Raw genomic sequence first — 20,053 nt, forward strand, 5'->3', positions numbered from 1 at the left:
GCGGCAGACAGGGTGTTTAGTGGGTGGGATGTGCCAAGAAGGGAGTCTGCTGATACAGTTTGGAATCAATTCATTAAAGACTTGGGGCGCCTGGGTGGCGCAATCGGTTAAGCGTCCGACTTCAGCCAGGTCACGATCTCGCGGTCCGTGAGTTCGAGCCCCGCGTCAGGCTCTGGGCTGATGGAGCCTGTTTCCGATTCTGTGTCTCCCTCTCTCTCTGCCCCTCCCCCGTTCATGCTCTGTCTCTCTCTGTCCCAAAAATAAATAAAATAAACGTTGAAAAAAAAAATTAAAGACTTGATGGCTTTTGAGAAGTGAAAATAGCATGGGCCAAACTGTTTTAGCAGGATAGCCCTGGTGGCCTCTTTAGAGATTAATGATATTTGAATTATTTGAAAAGGGGACTTTAATTTTATAATAAGTTTTTCTGCTTTATGCATTTTTAGAAACTTGAGAGATATCTGGAGTGCCTTTCAAAATTCATTGTTGTAAAACACCCAGAATTTCTTTTTTTTAAAGTTTATATATTTATTCTGAGAGAGAGAGAGAGAGAGAGAGAGAGAGAAAGTTTGAGAGGAGGAGGGCCAGAGAGAGAAGGAGAGAGAGAATCCCAAGCAGGTTCTGCACTGTTTGCGTGGAGCTGGATGCAGGGCTCAGTCCCACGAACTGTGAGTCCCACGACCTGAGCCGAAATCAAAAGTCGGAGGCTTAACTGACTGAGCCACCTTGGCTCCCTCAAAACCCAGGATTTCTAACAAGAAATGAAGTAACAAATATCTACTCCCCCCACTTGTTTTCAAATTAGAGACAGCAGTCTTTCTGATTCACTGAGTTCTTTGCCTTTTTGATTTTCTGCATCATCTTTTATTTTGAGGTGTGTTAGAAATATGGAAACATTTTATGACTTATTATTTAGCTTTTTGCATATAGGTTTGTGTCATTTCATGATTATATATAAACAAACAGTTCACAATGCAACAAAATGAATTGTGGCACTAACAATTGATGTTAATAGGCATTAATTAATCTTATTCAAATTATTGATCTACTTCTCAGTCAGAATTAAATCCTCATGCTAAATTATACCAAAATGAATATGTAATTTTATGCTTCTTTAAATGTAAAGAATTCTGTGAAGGGATTTTTTGCTTAACTGTAGTTTTTTTGGTTATTTTAAAAATATGTGCTCAGAGGTATAAGGTAAAAGGAAAACATCTTGGGATGGTGCAATTCAGGAAAGGAGGCCAGTTATTTTAGGTCATCAAAAAAAAAAAAAAAAAAAAAAAAGAGCAAACCACTCTGGAGTTTTCTATCTCAGGCCAATGCTTCTATCATCTGGGTGTGCTAGTGTAGTGTTATTGCACTGGGAAACTGCCTTGGGCAGGGAGCTGAGCAATGAATTGTATACTAATTATACCCTACCCTTCCCAGGTAAAGTCGAGGAAGCCATGGAATAACTAAGAATGGAGTTAGCTAACAATTAGCGATAGCACTCTTGGATGGATGTTGAAAGAGTCCAAGGTTGTATCTGGACTCTCCCTAATTCACTCTATGACCCCGAGATTTTAGTTTTCTGTCTTTAAAATAAAGCACACAATGCGTTGCCTCAATTTCAGCTGATTATGGGTTTGTTGTGAGGGTCAGTTTCATCGGGTCAAGGTGTACTTTGAAATGTTTGATAAATGTACCTTAGTGAAATTATAATCACTGTTTCGAATGTGGGTAGTTGGGAGGGAGGAAGAGAAGAAGAAATGTTTTTTTTTTTCAAAATTATATAAAAGGTGCAACTTGGTAAGATTTTCCTAGCAGTGGTGAATATGATCTACTTTGACAAACAGATTAAACAAATAATGCAACTTTGCTTCTATATTTCATTAAAATGCTATACAAAGAATTTTTAAAACTGCCTTAAACATGAGAATCTTGGGTATAAAGCATTGAGTAGTAATACATTTAAAAAAATAAGGATTAGAAGTTTGTTTACCAGGAATATTTGAAAAAATAGAATCTGTATTTTAAAATAGATACATTTCAACAAGATGTATATAGCTGGTTGATCACCTAAAATTATATTACAAAATGTTTTAATTTTTATAATATTGTACATAGATAGTGTTGTGATCAAGAGAAGAAATGTATACATAGCCTGTTTATATATATGTGTGTGTATGTGTGTGTGTGTCTATATCTATATATCTCTATATCTCTATATATCTATACATACACACACACATACACACACGCACACGCCCAATGTATATATTCATATATAGCCCAATTTGGAAAGAAAATAGTCTTTCTCCCTTCCTTGCACCCTCGCTCTTTCTATAAAGACGTAAATAGTTTTGTTGAGCACCTACTCCACAGGAGCTGGACGCAAGTGTTCTGTCCTGGGGGTCTAGCAGTGAACAAAACAGAAATGACTCCTGCTGTTTAAAAGCCTATTCCAGTGAGACAGACAGATGTAAAGAACTAAGGGAACTAACTTTGTTAAGTTAATTCAAACATTAAAAAAACCCAAAAAACCAAACACCTTTCAAGCATGACATTTCTCAAAACGGGCAAACATTTAGTACTTGTTTCTCCTTCCAAGTTATAGCAGCTTACTGAGACTTTTAATAAAAAGCTCTTAACACAGCAGACCTATCTCATTTCAATGATCTTAAGAAAATAAAATCCATTTCAAGATTAGAATTGAGAAGTTGCAATCGGACCAGCTTATTGTAGCTGTAATTAACTTTGTGTGACAGTGGCCTGTAAGGCCACAGCCTGTATTATGTGATGAGGGAGTAACTCCCACTTGCCCACTGACTTAATTGTGCCTTTGGGCCCTTCTTGAAACCTCATGAGTTTCCTTTTGTTCTATTTTCAGATTTGGTTTTCTTTACCATATGCCAAAGATACCCTTCATCATGGTGAATATCTTTCTGACAGAAGAAAGTGCACCTAGGTCCTGGCCACACAGTGTCCAGCCAGCTTAGAGGGCTCTGAATATCAGATAGCACAGACATGGCACACAAGGGTTCCCAAGACTCATGTCTTGCTCTAGTAGCTTTTGCCAATAATCTTTCCCCAAATTAAAAAAAAATCAGTTTCATTGCAGTTTGTTTTTATATTTTATTTTGGAAGAGTGTTATAGGATTTTAAAAACTAGACGTAAAAGTAAAGAAACCCTAATCTATGCTACACGTGTTAGCTACGTGACTTTAGGCAAGGCTCTTAATCTGTTAGGCTTTCCCTTTCCTCATCCACAAAATAAAAGGACTCACCTAGATCTTTTCTAAGCTCCTTTTAATTCCCCTCAATTTTACATTTCTATAATTCCATGAACTCTTCTTAAATTTTCTTTCTTATCCCTACATTTTGTTTATTTAAATATAAAATGGTTATTTTTCTGCTCCGATTCGCTTTTACCAAAAACTCGTGAATAATGTGTAAAGTATATGCTGTTTAGTTAAAAGATTTATTTTGAAATAAACACCGTATATCTTGGCTTTGCTCTTCTATGCTTATTTTTTTTATTATTTTGTCACAAATGTTTGAGTCCTTTAATTAATGTATTTTTTAAAATTTTTATTCAAAATTAGAATGCTATTTTTGACCTAAGCAGCCTGGGAAAATATGCTTTGTGCTAAACCTGTAGACTAGAACCTGAGGGCCAGAGATCATGGGTAGGTTTCAAAGGTTGCATGAATCACTTGAAATTGTAGGTATAACATTCAGTGGCTGTGCCTTGTATACTTATATGGGCAGAGAGCTATCATCAGATTATCTAAAGACCCTGTAATCCCCCCAGATTTAAGAACAACTTGCTACTTCAGGAAGATCAACAAAACAGTGTTACTTTGAGAAATTCTTGGTAGCATTTATAACACAACCATGGGATCAGGGTGGATAGGAATGATCAGGATACATCCCTTTTGAGAAGAGTATGGTTTCTGTCATGGACCACAGATGCAAATGCTGAAATGTCATTTTAAATGAAATAAAGGTAATTCGGTGCCTTTTTTGTTGTTCTTTTGTTGGTGTTGGTATGTTAAACTTCTCAATTTTTCCCCTTTCCTTTCTACCTCATGTCTTGCATGAAATTTCGACATGTAGTAATGTTTGATTATCTTTGCTAACCAAGAAATTCACTTTGTAGTCAGTACACTTTTAATACTCTTATAGAAGTTGTGTATTTCAGAGGTTAAGGCATTTAAGTTTTGAGAATGCTATTAAAATAAATTGAGTGTGACTAAGTATTACAAAATGGAATGATCTCTCCCTGTACTTTGGAGAGTTTAATTATATATAAATACTGGGCCTTGGAACCAAAAAAGAAAAAAAAAAAACGAAAAAGCACACAAGCAAAAAAATGATCTTGAAATATGATGTTAAATATGTTGAAAAATATTGATATGAGAAATTGACCTTAATTCAGTATTGCTGGGGATTACTTTTACATTGAGTTGCTCCAGAAAAAGATACTCAGATATATTTGGAAAATGCTAGGCTGCTGTTTTTGCACTGATGTTTGTAGTTCTATGTAAATGGTACCCTCTGGAGTTGTGCTGTGTGGTGACTATGGGTAAATGCTATATCCATCTCTTTTAGCCCATTAAAGGCTCTGAGAAGCCTTACAGTAACAATTTAATTTTGTTTATTGATTACACAACTTAAAAAAGTATACCTATTAAAATTTTGTGAGGCTAGTGCTCTATAGAACACCAGACAATTATTACAAGTGGATTTAACCAGGTATCTTACTCTTGAGTATAGAATGCTATATACCTTGAATTGTTCAATTCAGTTTAATGGTTTGGGCAAATACCAGACAGTTTTACCAGAATCACTTGAAATTTTTGGTCAAATAGTGGCAGGTAATATTTATCAAGCAATTATTATGTACAAGTCACAATCCTAGTTATGTGATAGATGCTATTGCTATTATTTATTTTATATATGACAAAACTGATATATGGATAAATCAGGTGACTTGATAAGATTTGGCTCAGTTAACCAATGGTAGAGGCAGAAATGAATATGGATGGTTTCACTATTACACATGGAACATAATCCATTTGTTTTCCCCCCAAATCTCTAATTCTTATAGCAATAGAATGCTACTTTTACAAGAGGTCATGGATGCATGGAAGGCAAAGGGTATGCCCTGAAATAACATGGTCTTCCGTTTCCCCATTTGCCCTACTCATGGGGTCTTTCAATTTCCAAAGGCTTAGATGGGAGGACTCTTTACTTATTATCTTCACCCATCTCATTTTCTTGCTTTTCTCTTTTTCACTGTGCATTTTATTTATTTTTAATATTTATTTATTTTTGAGAAAGAGAGCATGAATGGGGGAAGGACAGAGAGAGAGGGAGACAGAGGATCTAAAGTGGGTTCTGCGCTGACAGCAGAGGGCCGAATCAGGGGCTCAAACTCACAAACTGCCAGATCATGACCTAAGCTGAAGTTGGATGCTCAACCGACTGAGCCGTCCAGGCACCCCCTCACTATGCATTTTAAGATGTTAACTTTAGACAGATGCATCTTTCCTTACCACCTGGCTTCCTTTAGGCCCAGCTGAATTCCTTTGAGGACCCAGTTGGGATGATTGGTTTAGATGACTCAGAGAGGGGGTGTCAGGAAGTGTTTGTATACAAAATGGGAATAGAGAATGGTATTCAAGCTCTAAATACTCCAAAGAGATGGGGAAAGTGTTTTCCCTCCTTAAAATCTTGCTCATTTTTGCCATTTATAGAGAGGATGTACTGGAGTACATGAAACCGGATGTTCATGAGTTGCCCTAAGATGTGACAAGTTGTTTGTATAAATGCCAAAATGAGGGATTACACAGGTATTTAAAATGTTTTAATGAATTATACACACAATAAAGTGCATGAATCTTAGTTGTGCAATCAGTGAACGTTTATATATGTATATACCTGTGTAACTTTTCAACACTTAGGAGGGATCCCTCATGCCCGTTCCCAGTCAACACCTTCTCTTACACAGAGGTAAAAATTATTCTAATGTTCAACACCATAGATTAGTTTTACCTGTTTCTGAGCTTCATATACATTGAAATAATTCACTATTAACTTTTTAGTGTCTGATTCCTTTTGATTATCATTATCTGAGATTCATTCATACATGGTCTTGCATGTGGCAGTATTTCATTCTTTTTTATATGTAGTATTCCATTATGTGAATATATACTACAACTTACTAACTTATCTACACTTACTACTGATGGGTATTTGATTAGTTTAATTTCCAGCTATTATGAATAAAACTGATATGAACATTCCTACATATTTTTTTTTATAGACCTATGAACTCTCTCTTGGATGTATACCTAGGAGTGAAATTGTTGGGTTGTAGCATGTACATACATTTTGCTTTAGTACCTTTTGCTCAAGAGTTTTCCAAAAAATTTTCTTCCCACCAATAACACATGAGAGTTCAAATTTCTTCACATACTTACTAATTCTTGCTATTGTCAGTCTTAAGTTTTAGTCATTCTCATGATTGTTTAGTGATACAAATATTTCATGCACAGTGGGGAGGCTGAGACTTCTGTGTCTTTAGTTTATTTTTCAGTTTGCAAGTATTTATTTTGAACTTATGTTCAAGGTGCTCAAATGTATCTAGTCCAAGCTTGTAGTCTAAAGTAAGTCATGTTTTGCTCGATTGAGCATAAAACAAGTTATCCTGTAAATGTTTACTAATACTTGCTAAGCACTTAGTGTGCTTAGTGCTGAGAAGAATGCAAAAAGTAAAAGTAGAGGCCTAGTCCTTGTCCTCAGTGGATGTGTCATCATAGGGAGGTAAAAACAGTGCATCTAAAATGAAATATCCAAAATGACATGATAGCATCTAAATGCCAAATTGCATGTGATAGGTTGTAATTAGTATGGGAAGAAGAAATTGGTGTTAAGTTACCCTCAGAAGCTCTCTATTTCAGCTTCACATATTGAATTAATCAAATCCCTAAGTGCTATCAGTTTTACTTTCTAAATATCCAGAATCTCTTTGCTGCTTGTATTGCAACTGCAAGTCAGCATTTTTTATTTGTTTGTTTGTTTGTGGTATATTAAAATCTCCTTGTAAGTGGTGTCTCTGCTTTCATTTTCAGTCTTCTTTTATCCATTCTCCTATCAGAATGTTCTTCCTAAAAGCTAGGTCTCATCACTTAAATCTGTTCCCCTACTTAGACAGTCGTTTCCAATTGTTTTGGGGCAAGATCAAAATGCTTCAGCATGTCACTAAGACTTTATCATAGTCTAACCCTGGCCAGTATTTCTAGATTCATATTTTGCCACCTTTCACAGGAATACATACAATTTTCCATATACCCTGAATTACTTCCATTTTTTCTGAACCCAATGTGACACTTCATACTTTTGCATCTGGTATTTCTCTTTATGTTTCTCTTCATTAAAGACTGGATGAAGGTTTACTTCTCTTAGGAAGCCATTTTTGATCTACCATTTATGCCTGTGCTCTATGTATTCAGAACTCTGCATTCTGCTCAGAGAGTGTTGTAATTGTTGGTTCATACATTTATTTCCTCTATTAGACTATGACCTTCTTGCAGGCAGAGCTGTTGTCATTTATAAATAGATGGTCAATAAATATGTACATTAGCTGGAATTTCAGCCAATCACCATATAGGATTTTTATAAATGAGCAGGATGGGATAATATATTTGTTTCTAAGAGGTAGAGCCTATAGCAAAAGCATGGAGGTGGGAATTAATGTTGTGTGTATGGGGAATAGGAGAAATTAGTGGAAGGGTGTTGAGAAGGGTGACCTGTGTTGCAAATACTTGACTAGAGTGGATAGTTTTTGTTGAAGAATACAGTAATAGAGACTGATGGATGAGGTCAGATTAGGGAGGGCCTTAAGAATCTGATAGACATGGTTAGACTTGATATGGATAGCAAGAGGTCACCATTATAAGTTTTTGAATAGGGGAATGATGTGATGAAAGCAAGGTTAAAGGCATATTATTTTAATGGCAATCTGCAGAGTGGATTTTAGAGGAAGGGTTAGAGTCAGATGAAATGGAAGAATTTCAAGATAAGGTAGGTGAGATGATGAGACTTTAGGCAATGGTAATGGCTGTGTTCCACACAGATGAAGAGATAGATGCCCATAATATTTTAAAGGCTCTATTTATATGACTTACCAATAGACTGGAATATGACTTCTTCTTTTTTTTTTTTTTAAATCTCCTCAGTTCTGGAAGAAGCCAGCAGTATTGGCTTACCCAGTTTTACTTAAAGAATATAAAATTGCAGCCTTCTCTCCTCTTGATCTTGTGTGAAGTTGATGTCACTTACTTCAAATACTTATTATCATTTACTATCCACCCAAATCCATTTATAACTATCATAGAGGACATAACAGACTCACAATCTTTCTTTCCCTGCAGTTGGCTGCTAACATTAATGCTCATGACTCATATAATTCCTCGCTGTCAGCACTTCACATCAGGCATGCACTGTTAAAGACTTAATCATCATGTGGCATAAATCCACCTAGAATTAGAGGCTCACTGAATTCTGAAACCAGGAAGGACTACATATATAGTTCATATTCATTTTGGAAATGAGAATCTGAAGCCAGAAATATTAAGTGACTTATCTAATGTAACATAGCTAGTTAGTTCTGAGTCTTCTGAATTTTAGTCCAGAATGCTTTCCCCTAATTATATCATCATATATTTTGTAATCCTGAATTTTTATGTTACAAACCTGATTAGCTTTTTCTTAGATCAAAAATTTAGTAACTGCTCCTTCTCTTCCTGTACTCACTGAACAAGCTCCTTGTCTTTACCAGGATTCCTATCTTCAGGAGCTACTTTACTCCATTAAACACCTTAGGACTACATATGACTGGTTGTTTGGACTGTAGGACATTTATAGCTATTTTAAAGTTCATTTATTTATTTCGAGAGAAAGAGAGTGAGAGAGAGTGTGTGTGTGTATATGTGCACAAGTGGGGGAGGGGCAGAGAGATAGGGAAAGAGACAGGATCCCAAGCAGGCTCTGTGCTGTCAGCACATGCAGGGCTTGATTCCTTGAACCATGGGATTATGACCTGAGCCAAAATCAAGAGTCTGACATTCAACTGACTGAGCCACCCAGGTGCCCCTTTTTAAAAACTGTATTATTATTATTTAATTAATTTATTTATTCAAGTTTATTTGTTTTTTAGTAATTTCTGCATGCAACGTGGGGCTCAAACCGATGACCCTGAGCTCAAGAGTCTCTTGCTCCTTGAACTGAGCCAGGCAGACACCCCCCACTTACAGCTATTTTAATGCTCTTCTTACTAATATACCAAGCTTTCTTATCTTTTTTATAATTTTGATGTGATCACTGCGACTCCTTTTCTTCTTCACAATTTCTATGTTTCTTCCCTAGAATGCAGACCTAATGAGAAAAAAATTATGCATTTATGTTGACACAAACCACTACAGTTTCATGCTATTGGTTCTTAGTATCGTCATACTTCCTTATCTCTACATTGAGCTAATATTTCTATTTTTCTCTTATTTTTATTTAACTATAGTATATATATAGAAAAATGGACTCTTGACTTTTGAGAAAATGAAGACCCTTAGGAAGTATCAGACTTGTCGTCTTCTTGTTTTTTTTTTTTTACTTTAATATGTCACTTTGCCCTTACTTTGTCCATTTTCCCAAAACAGATTTTGTAAAAGACTTGTCTTACTTTATGGACAACAGAAATCCATGTCAAATATATTTTAAAAATATTCATTTTATATTCCTTTCTTGAATTGAACAAGCTTGATTGCAAAGTCTCTAAGAAATTTAATAGTCAAGAGTTTTATAATTTTACTTAATCCAGTGTTTTTCAAATTTACTTGTCTATGCAACCATTTTTATTCTAACATTCATTAATATCCATCAGTACTAATATACCATAAAGTCAGTGAGTGTAGATGATATTTTTAGAGTTCTGTACCTGTAAGAATGGTGGTTACTTCAGGGGAAAGAAAGTTGGTTGGATGGGACTCGAATGGGAAGACAAACAAATTCAGTTTTTAGTTCTAAGATGAGATGATGACATATTCATGGAAGTTTATAGATTTAAGTCCAGTGAGCTGCTCTTTTTTTGATCTAATTCTGCAGAACAAACCACCCTCAAATTAGTAAACAATCATTTTATATGCTCATGATTCTGTAACCTGGGCTGTTTATCTGTGTGGCTTATCTGTATGCTTATCTGTATGGCTGTAACCTGGGTTGCTTATCTGTATGGCTCTTTCGCTGTTCTTGAAGGTTCTCATCTGGAGTTGGCTGGGGCCTGCCTGGACGAAGCGAAAGTGCTTTGTAGCTGGCTTTTTTTTTTTTTCCTCTCTGTGTCCTCCACGTGGTGTCTCCTAATGGTGTTTGCTGTAGGGTAGACAGACTTTTTACATGTTAGTGCATGGTTTCCAGCAGTGCAAAAGTGGAAGCTGTCAGGATTCCTGAAGGTGTTGGCTCACACTTGGCACATTTTATTCCTTCAAAGCAAGTCACAGGCCTAGCTGAGATTCATGGTGAATTTCTACAGAAGGTTGTGAATACAGGATAGCATGATTTATTTGGGGCCACCCTATAGCAGACTACCACAGATGCCATATAGCAATGGGACAGAGAGTAGATTGGCTTGAAAAAGAGGTTTTAAAATTTCCTATTTAATTATGTTTTTCACACTAGACCATTGAGACAAGGACCATATTTGGTTTACTATTATATTCCTAGCCCTTTGCAAGGGTGTGAGGTACTTAGGAGGAATTCCATAAACTTTTATTGAATAATGAATATATATATAAAGAGAAGATCAGAAGGTTATGTCCTGAACCTACAGAAATTATTCTCACAGTGAGGTATATAGGGAACAGAGAACCAACCAAAGGGAGAATTTCAAAGGAAAGGATGGTGGATGATAGTATTCATTGTAACAGAAAAGTTCAGGAGAATTAAGGTAGAGAAAAGCCTAGGGGCTTTTATTAGAGTTCCTTGAAGCTACAACTATCATTCTTTATTTTGTCTTCCTTTGTTGGTTGGTGGAAATGTTTTTAGAGATGAAGTTTTTAAATCTCTAGCCAAAGAGAGGCATTTTGAAGTGTAGTGGCTCCACTGATTCGGTATTACGTTAATTGGAGTGAAAGAAGTATAATGCTTGACAAATAACTAAAACACTTTCATAAAATGTTATCCTTTTGTAAAATCAAAATATGTAGGGAAAATAAAAACTAATAAGATTAGAATAGACAGTAGACTCTAGAGTTACAATCAGAAGTAGAAATCATATCCATTTTTTAGAACTGAAGTATAATTGAGAGACATTGTATTAGTGTCAGGTGTACAACATAATGATTTGACATTGGTAGACTTGCAAAATGATCACTACATGAAGTGTATTTACTGTTACCATACAAAGTTGCAGCATTTTTTTCTTGTGATTAGAACTTCTAAAGTTACTTGCTTAGCAACTTTCAAGTTTTTGATACAATATTATTAAAAAAAAATTTAATGTTTATTTATTTTTGAGAGAGACAGAGCACAAGTGGGGGAAGAACAGAGAGAGAGGGAGACACAGGCTCCAAGCTGTCAGCACAGAGCCCAATGTGCGGCTCAAACTCACGAACTGGGAGATTATGACTTGAGCTGAAGTCAGATGCTCAACCGACTAAGCCACCCAGGCACCCCTTGATACAATATTATTGACTACACCTCTCATGCTGTACTTTACATTCCTGTGATATTTATTTTACAGCTGGAAGTTTGCACCTCTTGATCCCCTTTGCCCATTTTGCTTAACTCCCCTCTACCCTGGCAACCGCTAATCTGGTCTCTGTCTATGGACTGGCTTTTGTTTTGTTTTGGTTTTTAGATTCTGCATATGAGTGAAGTTGTGGTATTTGTCTTTCTGTGTCTGACTTATTTCACTTAGCATTAATACCCTCTAGACCCATCATGTTGAGGCAAATGACAAGATTTCATTCTTTTTGTTTTTATAGCTAAGTAGTATTCCATTATATATATACATATATATTGAATTTAACATTGTATTGAATACATTGTATTGAATACACACACACACACACACACACTCACACACAGACACCACATCTTTTATGTTGTTTTTATATCTTGGCTATTGTAAATAATGCTGCAGTGAACATAGGGGTGCATATATCCTTTCAAATTAATGTTTTTACTTTTTCGGTAACTACCCAGCAGTGGAATTGCTGTATCATAGGACAGTTCTATTTTTATATTTTTGAGGAACCTCTATAATAAATTTCCTACTGGCTGCACCAATTTACATTCCTACCAACAGTGCATGAGGGTTCTCTTTTCTCTACTTCCTTATGATACCTAATATTTTTTGTCTCTTTGATCCTAGCCATTCTGACAGGTGTGATGTGATATCTCATTGTGGTTTTGACTTGCATTTCCCTGATGATTAGTGATGTTGAACATCTTTTCATGTCCTGTTGGTCATCTGTATGTCTTCCTTGGAAAAATGTCTATTCAGATCATCTGCCCCCTTTTTAAATTGGATTGTTTGCCTTTTTGCTATTGAGTTGTGCAAGTTCTTTATCTATTTGGGATATTAATCCCTGATTGGATATATGATTTGCAAGTATCTTCTCCCATTCAGTATGTTGCCTTTTTATTTTTTGATGGCTTCTTTTGTTGTACAGAAAATTTTTAGTTTGATGTAATCCTGTTTGTTTATTTTTGCTTTTGTTGCCATTGCTTCTAGAGTCAGATCCAAAAAAAGTATCACTAAGACCAGTGTCAAGGAGCTTACAATCTGTGTTTTTTTCTAGGAGTTTGTAATGGTCTTAATTGAAGTCTTTAATTCATTTTGCATTTTTGTGTACTGTGCAAAATAGTGGTCCTGTTTCATTCTTTTGCATTGACTGTCCAGTTTTCCCATCACCATTTATTGAAGAGATTATTCTTTCCCTATTATATATTCTTGCCTCCTTTATGTAAATTGCTTGACCATATATGTGTGGGTTTATTCATGGGCTCTCTATTCTGTTTCATTGATCTTTGTGTCTGTTTTTGTACCAGATCCATTCTGTTTTGATTACTATAGCTTAGTACTGTAGTTTGAAATTAGGTAGTGTGATGCTTCCAGCTTTGTTCTTCTTTATCATGATCGCTTTGGCTATTTCAGATCTTTGTGGTTCCATACAGATTTTAGGATTGTTTGTTCTAGTTCTGTGAAAAATGCTATTGTAATTTTGGTAAAGATTGTATTGAATCTGTAGATTGCTTTGAGTGACATGGACATTTTAGCAGTATTAGGTCTAATCCATGAACATGGAAGATCTTTCCATTTATTTGTGTCTTCTTCAATTTCTTTCATCAGTATCTTATAGTTTTCAGTGTATAAGTCTTTCACCTCCTTGGTTAAACTTATTCTTAGGTATTTTATCTTTTTGATGTAATTGTAAAGGGGATTATTTTGTGTTTCTGTTTTTAGTATATAAAAATGTGTCAAATTTTTATATATTGATTTTGTACCCTGCAACTCTATAGAATATATTTATTCTAACAGTTTTTTGGTAGAGTCTTTAAGGTTTTCTATATGTAAAATCATGTCATCTGCAAATAGTGACAGTTTTATTTCTTTTTTTCTGATTTGGATACCTTTTGATTTTTTTTTCCTGGCCTAATTGCTTTGGGTAGGACTTCCAATAACTATGTTGAAGAAAAGTGGTGAGAGAGGGCATCCTTTCTTATACCCGATCTTAATGAAAAATCAGCTTTTTGCTTTTGAGTATATTAGCTGTGGGCTTGTCATATATGGCTTTTGTTATGATGAGGCATGTACCCTCTATGCTCACGTTTTGAGAGCTCTCTTTTTTTATTGTAAATGGATATTGAATTTTATCAAATGTTTTTTCTGCATCTATTGATACGATCATATGATTTTTTCCCCTTGTTTGTTAATGTGTAACACTGATTCATTTGCAGTTGTTGAACCATCCTTGCATTTCTGGATTAAATCCCCATTCAATCATGCTGTATGATCCTTATAATGTATTGTCCATTTTGGTTTGCTAATACTTTATTGAGGCTTTTTGCATTTGTATTCATCAGGGATATTGGCCTATAATTTTTTGTGTGGTATCCTTGTCTTTTTGATATTAGGGTAATGTTGGTTTCATAAAATGAATTTGGAAGCATATCCTCCTCTTTAGTTTTTTTGGGAAGAGCTTGAGAAGCATAGGTATTAAATCTTTGAATGTTTTATAGAATTCACCAGTGAGGCCATCTGGTCCTACACTTTTATTTATTGGGAGTTTTTTGATTACTGATTTTATCACCTTACCAGTAATTGATTTATTCAGATTTTGTATTTATTTATGATTTGATCTTCGAATATTGTATGTTTCTAGGAATTTATCCATTTCTTTTAAGTTGGCCAATTTGTTGGTGCCTAATTGTTTATAGTAGTCTCTTATGATCCTTTGTATTTTCTTCGTATCGGTTGTAACTTCTCTTTTATTTCTGATTCTATTTATTTGAGCCTTCTCTCTCTTAGTGAGTCTAGCCAGAGGTTTATCAATTTTTTAAATATTTTCAAAGAACCATCTCTAAGTTTCATTGATCTTTTCTATCATTATGTGGTGCCTGTCTTTGTCTTTTATTACAGTCTTTGTATGTCTGACATCAGTATAGGTACCCCTGCTTTCTTTTGCTTTCCATTTGCATGGAACATTTTCCATCCTTTCACTTTCAGTCGTGTGTGTCCTTACATCTGAAGTGAGTCTTTTATAACTAGTATGTAGGTGGGTCCTTTTTTTTAAAATATATTCAGCCACTCTATGTCTTTAGAAAATTAAGTCCATTTACATTTAAAGTAATTGTTGATAAAGTAATTTTTTTTTGTCTTGTTGGTAGTTCCTCTCTGTTCCTTTCTTGTCTTGGTTTATTCCCTTGATGTTTGATGAATTTGTATACTGTTATGCTTAGATTTTTTTCCTCATTATCTTTTGTGCATCTACTGTGGGTTTTTGTTTGTGGTTACCATGGGACTTATGTATAACAGCCTATATATATAAAAATCTATTTTAACTTGATAGCAAGTTAAGTTTGAATGCATTCTAAAACTCTACATTTTTATCCACACCCTCTCAATGTTTTATGTTTTATGTGTTCAATGTCACATTTCATATATTTTTATTTTGTGTATTCCTTAACTAATTATTGTGATTATAGTTATCTTTACTACTGTTTTCTTCTAACCTTCATACTGACTGATAAGTGATCAATCCATTGTTTTTATTGGTAAATTTTTACCTTTATCAGTAAGATTTTTTAAATATATATTTTTCCTTGTTATTAATTAGTGTCCTTTCTTTTCAGGTTAAAGAAGTTCCTTTAATTATCTCTTGTAAGGCTAGTTTAGTGTTGATGAACACCTTTAGCTTTCGTCTCTCTGGAAAGATCTTTATCTTTCCTTCAATTCTAAATGATAACCTTGCCTGGTAGTGTATTCTCAGTTGGAAATTTTTGCCATTCAGCACTTTGAATATTTCAAGCCATTCCTTTCTGGCCTGCAAAATTTCTGCTGAGAAATCTGCTGATAATCTTACAGGGATTCTCTCTCTTTCTTTTTTAAGTTTTATTTCTCTATTTTGAAAGAGAAAGAGGGAACGAGGGAGGGACAGGGAGAAAGAGAGAATCCAAAGCAGACTCTGCACTGGCAGTGTGGAGCCCAACATGGGGCTTGAACTCACAAACAGTGAGACCACAACCTGAGCCAAGACCAAGAGTCAGATGCTTAACTGACTGAACCACCCAGGCACCCCTTATGGGGGTTCTCTTATACATAACAAGTTGTTTCTCTGCTGCTTTTAAGATTCTCTCTTTACCCTTAAGTTTTGACATTTTACCTATAATGCATCTTGGTGTGGGTCTCATCTTGTTTGTAACTCTCTGGGATTCCTGGATCTAGATGTCTGTTTTCTTCATTGGGTTAGGGAAGTTTTCAGCCATTATTTCTTCAAATAAGTTTTCTTCCCTAAATCTCTTTCTTCTCCTTTTGGGACCCCTATAATGCAAATGTTATTTGCTTGATGTTGTCTAAAAGTCCCTGAAAAGCTACTTCATTTTTAAAAATTCTTTTTACTTTTTATTCCTTCCTCTGTTTGGGTGAGTTCCACTTTTCTGTCTTCCAGCTCACCAGTTCTGTCTTCTGCTTCATCTAGTTGGCTGTTGAATCCCTCTAGTGTATTTTTCAGTTCAGTTATTTTATTCTTTAACTCTGTAACGTCTCTTTGGTACTTTCTTATATTTTCTATCTTTGTTGAAGTCCTTGCCGTATTCATTAATTCCTTTCTCTAGTGTAGTGACCATCTTTATGACCATGACTTTGAACTCTTTATCAGATAATGATTTATCTTTTTTCATTAAGGTTTTTATTTCAGAGGTTTTATCTTGTTCTTTCATTTGCAATCTGTTGCTCTGTCTCCTCATTTTGCTTGACTTCCTGTGTTTTTTTCTGTGTACTAGGCAAAAAGAGTGTTTCTCCCAGCCTTGTAGGTGTCGCTTTGTGTAAGAGGTGAGCCTATCATTCAACCTTGCCTTGGCTCTTGGTCATCTCTCAAATATTTGTGATTGTCTAAGCAGCCTGATTTTTTTTCTTGGTAGGTCAGAGTTGTTGAGGGTTTGATAAGATCTGTGAATGTCCAGAGGGAGGGATCTCAGTCAGCACCTAATTTGAGGCTGATTAGAAGCTAGACCCTCAGGCAGCAGCTTTTAAGGTATGCAAATATATATAGTCCTGTGGGAATACAAACATAGACCCTGCTGGCCTCCAGGCCAAGTGATCTAGAGATATCCCCTTAACAACAGTTGCAAAATCCAGGCTTTTGATTATTTTATGAGCTCCTCTCTGGGAGGTACCAGTGAACTGTACTGAGGCCATGTGAGAGCTCAAAGATAGTGTCCCCCAGCATATATTCCCTGAGAGCACTTTTGTATCCTCTTGATGTGTGGTAAACCTGAAGACTGCCTCTCAGGCTGAAGTTCCAAGTCAAGTAGATAGGCCTTTCCACAGGAAGACTGGGAGTGTGTTTCAGTCTGCTGTTTATTGCCTTGGGGGTGGTAGCCTGCCAAGAACTGTTTCTGCAATTGTTTTAGATTTAAATGGCCCAGAAATGCAATCACCTTGGCCATCACATCCAGGCAAGCAAGGGATGTCCTCTGTGTGTTGCATAGCTTGACAGTCTTTGGTGGGGTTGTGCAAGGATGAGGTGCTCACTCACCTGGTTTATGCAGTACTGCAGGGAATGGCACATGGGTATGAGTTGTGGACACTAGGGCTAACAGGTCAGAGAGAAAGCAAAAATGGTGTCTGCTGTGCCAGCGCTAATAGGGTAGAGGGAGAACACCAAAAATGGCACCCATCAGCATTTTCATCCCCAGAGAGAGTTCCAACAGGTCCTCCCTTTCCAGCAGATGTTTTATTATTAGCAAATGAATCTCCTTCACTTATGATCTAGGCAGTATTCAAACTGATACTTCTGCACTGGGTCTCATGGTGAGATGTCTCCATTCGCTACAGCCCCACTGGTTTTTAAAATCAGATGTTTTGGGGACTCATCTTTACAGTGCATATCCCAAGAGTTGGGGTGCCTGACATGGGGCACAAACTCCCTTCCTCATCAGGGAGAATATCCATAATTGTGAGATCCCTCTGACTGTTGGTTGTAGTGCTGAGGGTGGAGGTTTTGGCGACAGTGTCTCTGCCTCTCCTACCTGTTTCATTGCGGCCCTTTTATTCTTTGTTGTGGAGGAGCTTGTTTAGGTAGTTTTCAGGTCTTTCTTAGGGGCAATTTACCATATGTAGCTGTAGATTTTTTTGTGTCTATGGGAGGAGGTAAGTTCAAGGTCTTACTATATAGCCATCTTAGACAGACAAACTTCCTCAATTTTTCTTATTGTGATAAAGTTTACATAATATATGATTTACCATATAACCTCACACCTGTCAGAATTGCTATTATAAAGAAGATAAGTGTGACAAGTGTTGGTGAGGATGTGGGGAAGAGGGAACACTTGTACACTGTTGGTGGGAATGTAAATTGGTGTAGTCACTATGGAAAACAATATGGAGGTTCCTCAGAAAATTAAAAATAGAACTACCATATGATCTAGAGATTCCACTTCTGGGTATTTTTCTGAGGAAAATGAGAATACTAATTTAAAAAGATAATAGGCACCCATATATTCATTGCAGCATTATTTATAATAGCCAAGATATGGAAGCAACCAAAGTGTCCATCAATACATGAATGGATAAAGAAAACTTTATGTATATATTATGGAATATTACCAACCATATAAAAGGATGAATTCTTGCCATTTGTGACAACATGGACAGACCTATAAGGTATTATGCTAAGTGAAATAAGTCAGACAGAGAAAGACAAAGACTGTAGGAATTCGCTTATATATGGAATCTAAAAAGGTAAAACAAATGAACAAAATAAAACAGAAATAGACTTATAAATACAGTGAATAAACTGGTAGTTGCTAGAGGGAAGGAAAGTTGGAAGATAGGTGACTAGGTGAAGGGGATTAATAGGTACAAACTTCCAGGTATTAAAAAAATAAGTCATGGGGATATAAAGTACGGCATAGGGAATATAGTCAATAATATTGTAATAGCTTTGTTGGTGACAGATGGTCACTAGACTCCTTGTGATGGTCAGTTCATAATGTATATAAATGTCAAATCACTATGTTGTATACCTGAAATTAACATAATATTGTATGTCAACTATACTTCAAAAAAAGGATAAAATTCACTGTGTGGGTGTACAACTCAGTGACATTAAGTACATTCACATTGTTGTGTAGCCGTTGCCACTATTAACTTTTAGAACTTTTCCGTAATCACATTCTGAAGTTCTGTAGCCATTAAACATTAACTCCCCCAATTTTCATTCCCCCACAAACTTTGGTAATCACTCTTCTGCTTTATTTCTCTATAAATTTTACTACTCTAGGTTCTTCATATAAGTGGAATCATACAGTGTCTTTTCTATTGTGTTTGACTTATTTTACTTAACATATTTTCAAGGTTTACCCATGTTCAAACATGTATCAGAATTCTATTCCTTTATAAGGTGGAATAGTATTCTATTGTATGAATATATCACAATTTGTTTATCCATTCACCTATTGATAGATTTTGGATTGTTTCTACCTTTTGGCTATTGTGGCCATTTCTTTCTTGCAGGAGCATAGTAATTTTGCATTTTCTCCCTCCTTGCAATCTATTTGAGTTCTCCATATTCCTTTTTTTTAGTTCTGCTCATTCAGAAAATTTTCTGGAAGAGTGCCCTGGAGAGAATAATAAAAAATATGTTCCCAGATGTAGCTAGAAAGCAGGGCCATCTTGGAGAAGGGCTTGAATAAGGGCTCAAGAGAAGAAGATGATGTTTGTCTGGGGATAGGGTTTTATAAAAAGAAAAGGAAAGAATTTTGCCACTTGGGTAGCTGTGTGATCTTGGAAAATATACTTGATCTGTCTGAGCCTTGGTTTTCTTAACTGTAAAATATAGAAATAATATCCATCTCACAGGTTTAATGCTGGGATTAAATGCTCAGAAGATGTTAGTAAATAAAATGAAGTTTCTGCATGTGTGTCTTTGTTCTTGCATCATGCATGGTGGCTTTTTCACAAATATAGGCTAAAGGCTTGGGATGATATAACTTAAAATACAGGTTTGTTACATAATCATTCAGGATGCTGGAGAGGGGATAGCAGAAACAGGTTGTCATCTTCCAGAATTGCTGATTATGAGTTCCAAAAAGGGACAGTTGAGGAGTCATATATTATGCATGTTAAGATTCTTTAGGGAGAGAAGATAAGCAACAGGTTCACACATGGACTCCATAGAGAAACAGGTGCAGGCATTGACTTGCAGCTGAGCTTCTTGTCACCTGGGAAACTCAATTTTGCTAAATCCATGGTTATTTCCAGCAGGGATTTATTTATTCATTTATG

At 35.7% G+C, this 20,053-nt stretch overlaps 1 protein-coding gene across 1 annotated transcript in view; it reads left to right on the plus strand.

The window, feature by feature from the left end:
- SLC4A10 (solute carrier family 4 member 10) overlaps nt 1–20,053 on the plus strand; it is a 299,064-nt gene that overhangs the window by 44,679 nt on the left and 234,332 nt on the right. The gene's annotated exons all lie outside the window — the stretch shown is intronic.

This window comes from Leopardus geoffroyi, chromosome C1, assembly GCF_018350155.1.
Source record: "Leopardus geoffroyi isolate Oge1 chromosome C1, O.geoffroyi_Oge1_pat1.0, whole genome shotgun sequence".
Classification (NCBI taxonomy): domain Eukaryota; kingdom Metazoa; phylum Chordata; class Mammalia; order Carnivora; family Felidae; genus Leopardus; species Leopardus geoffroyi.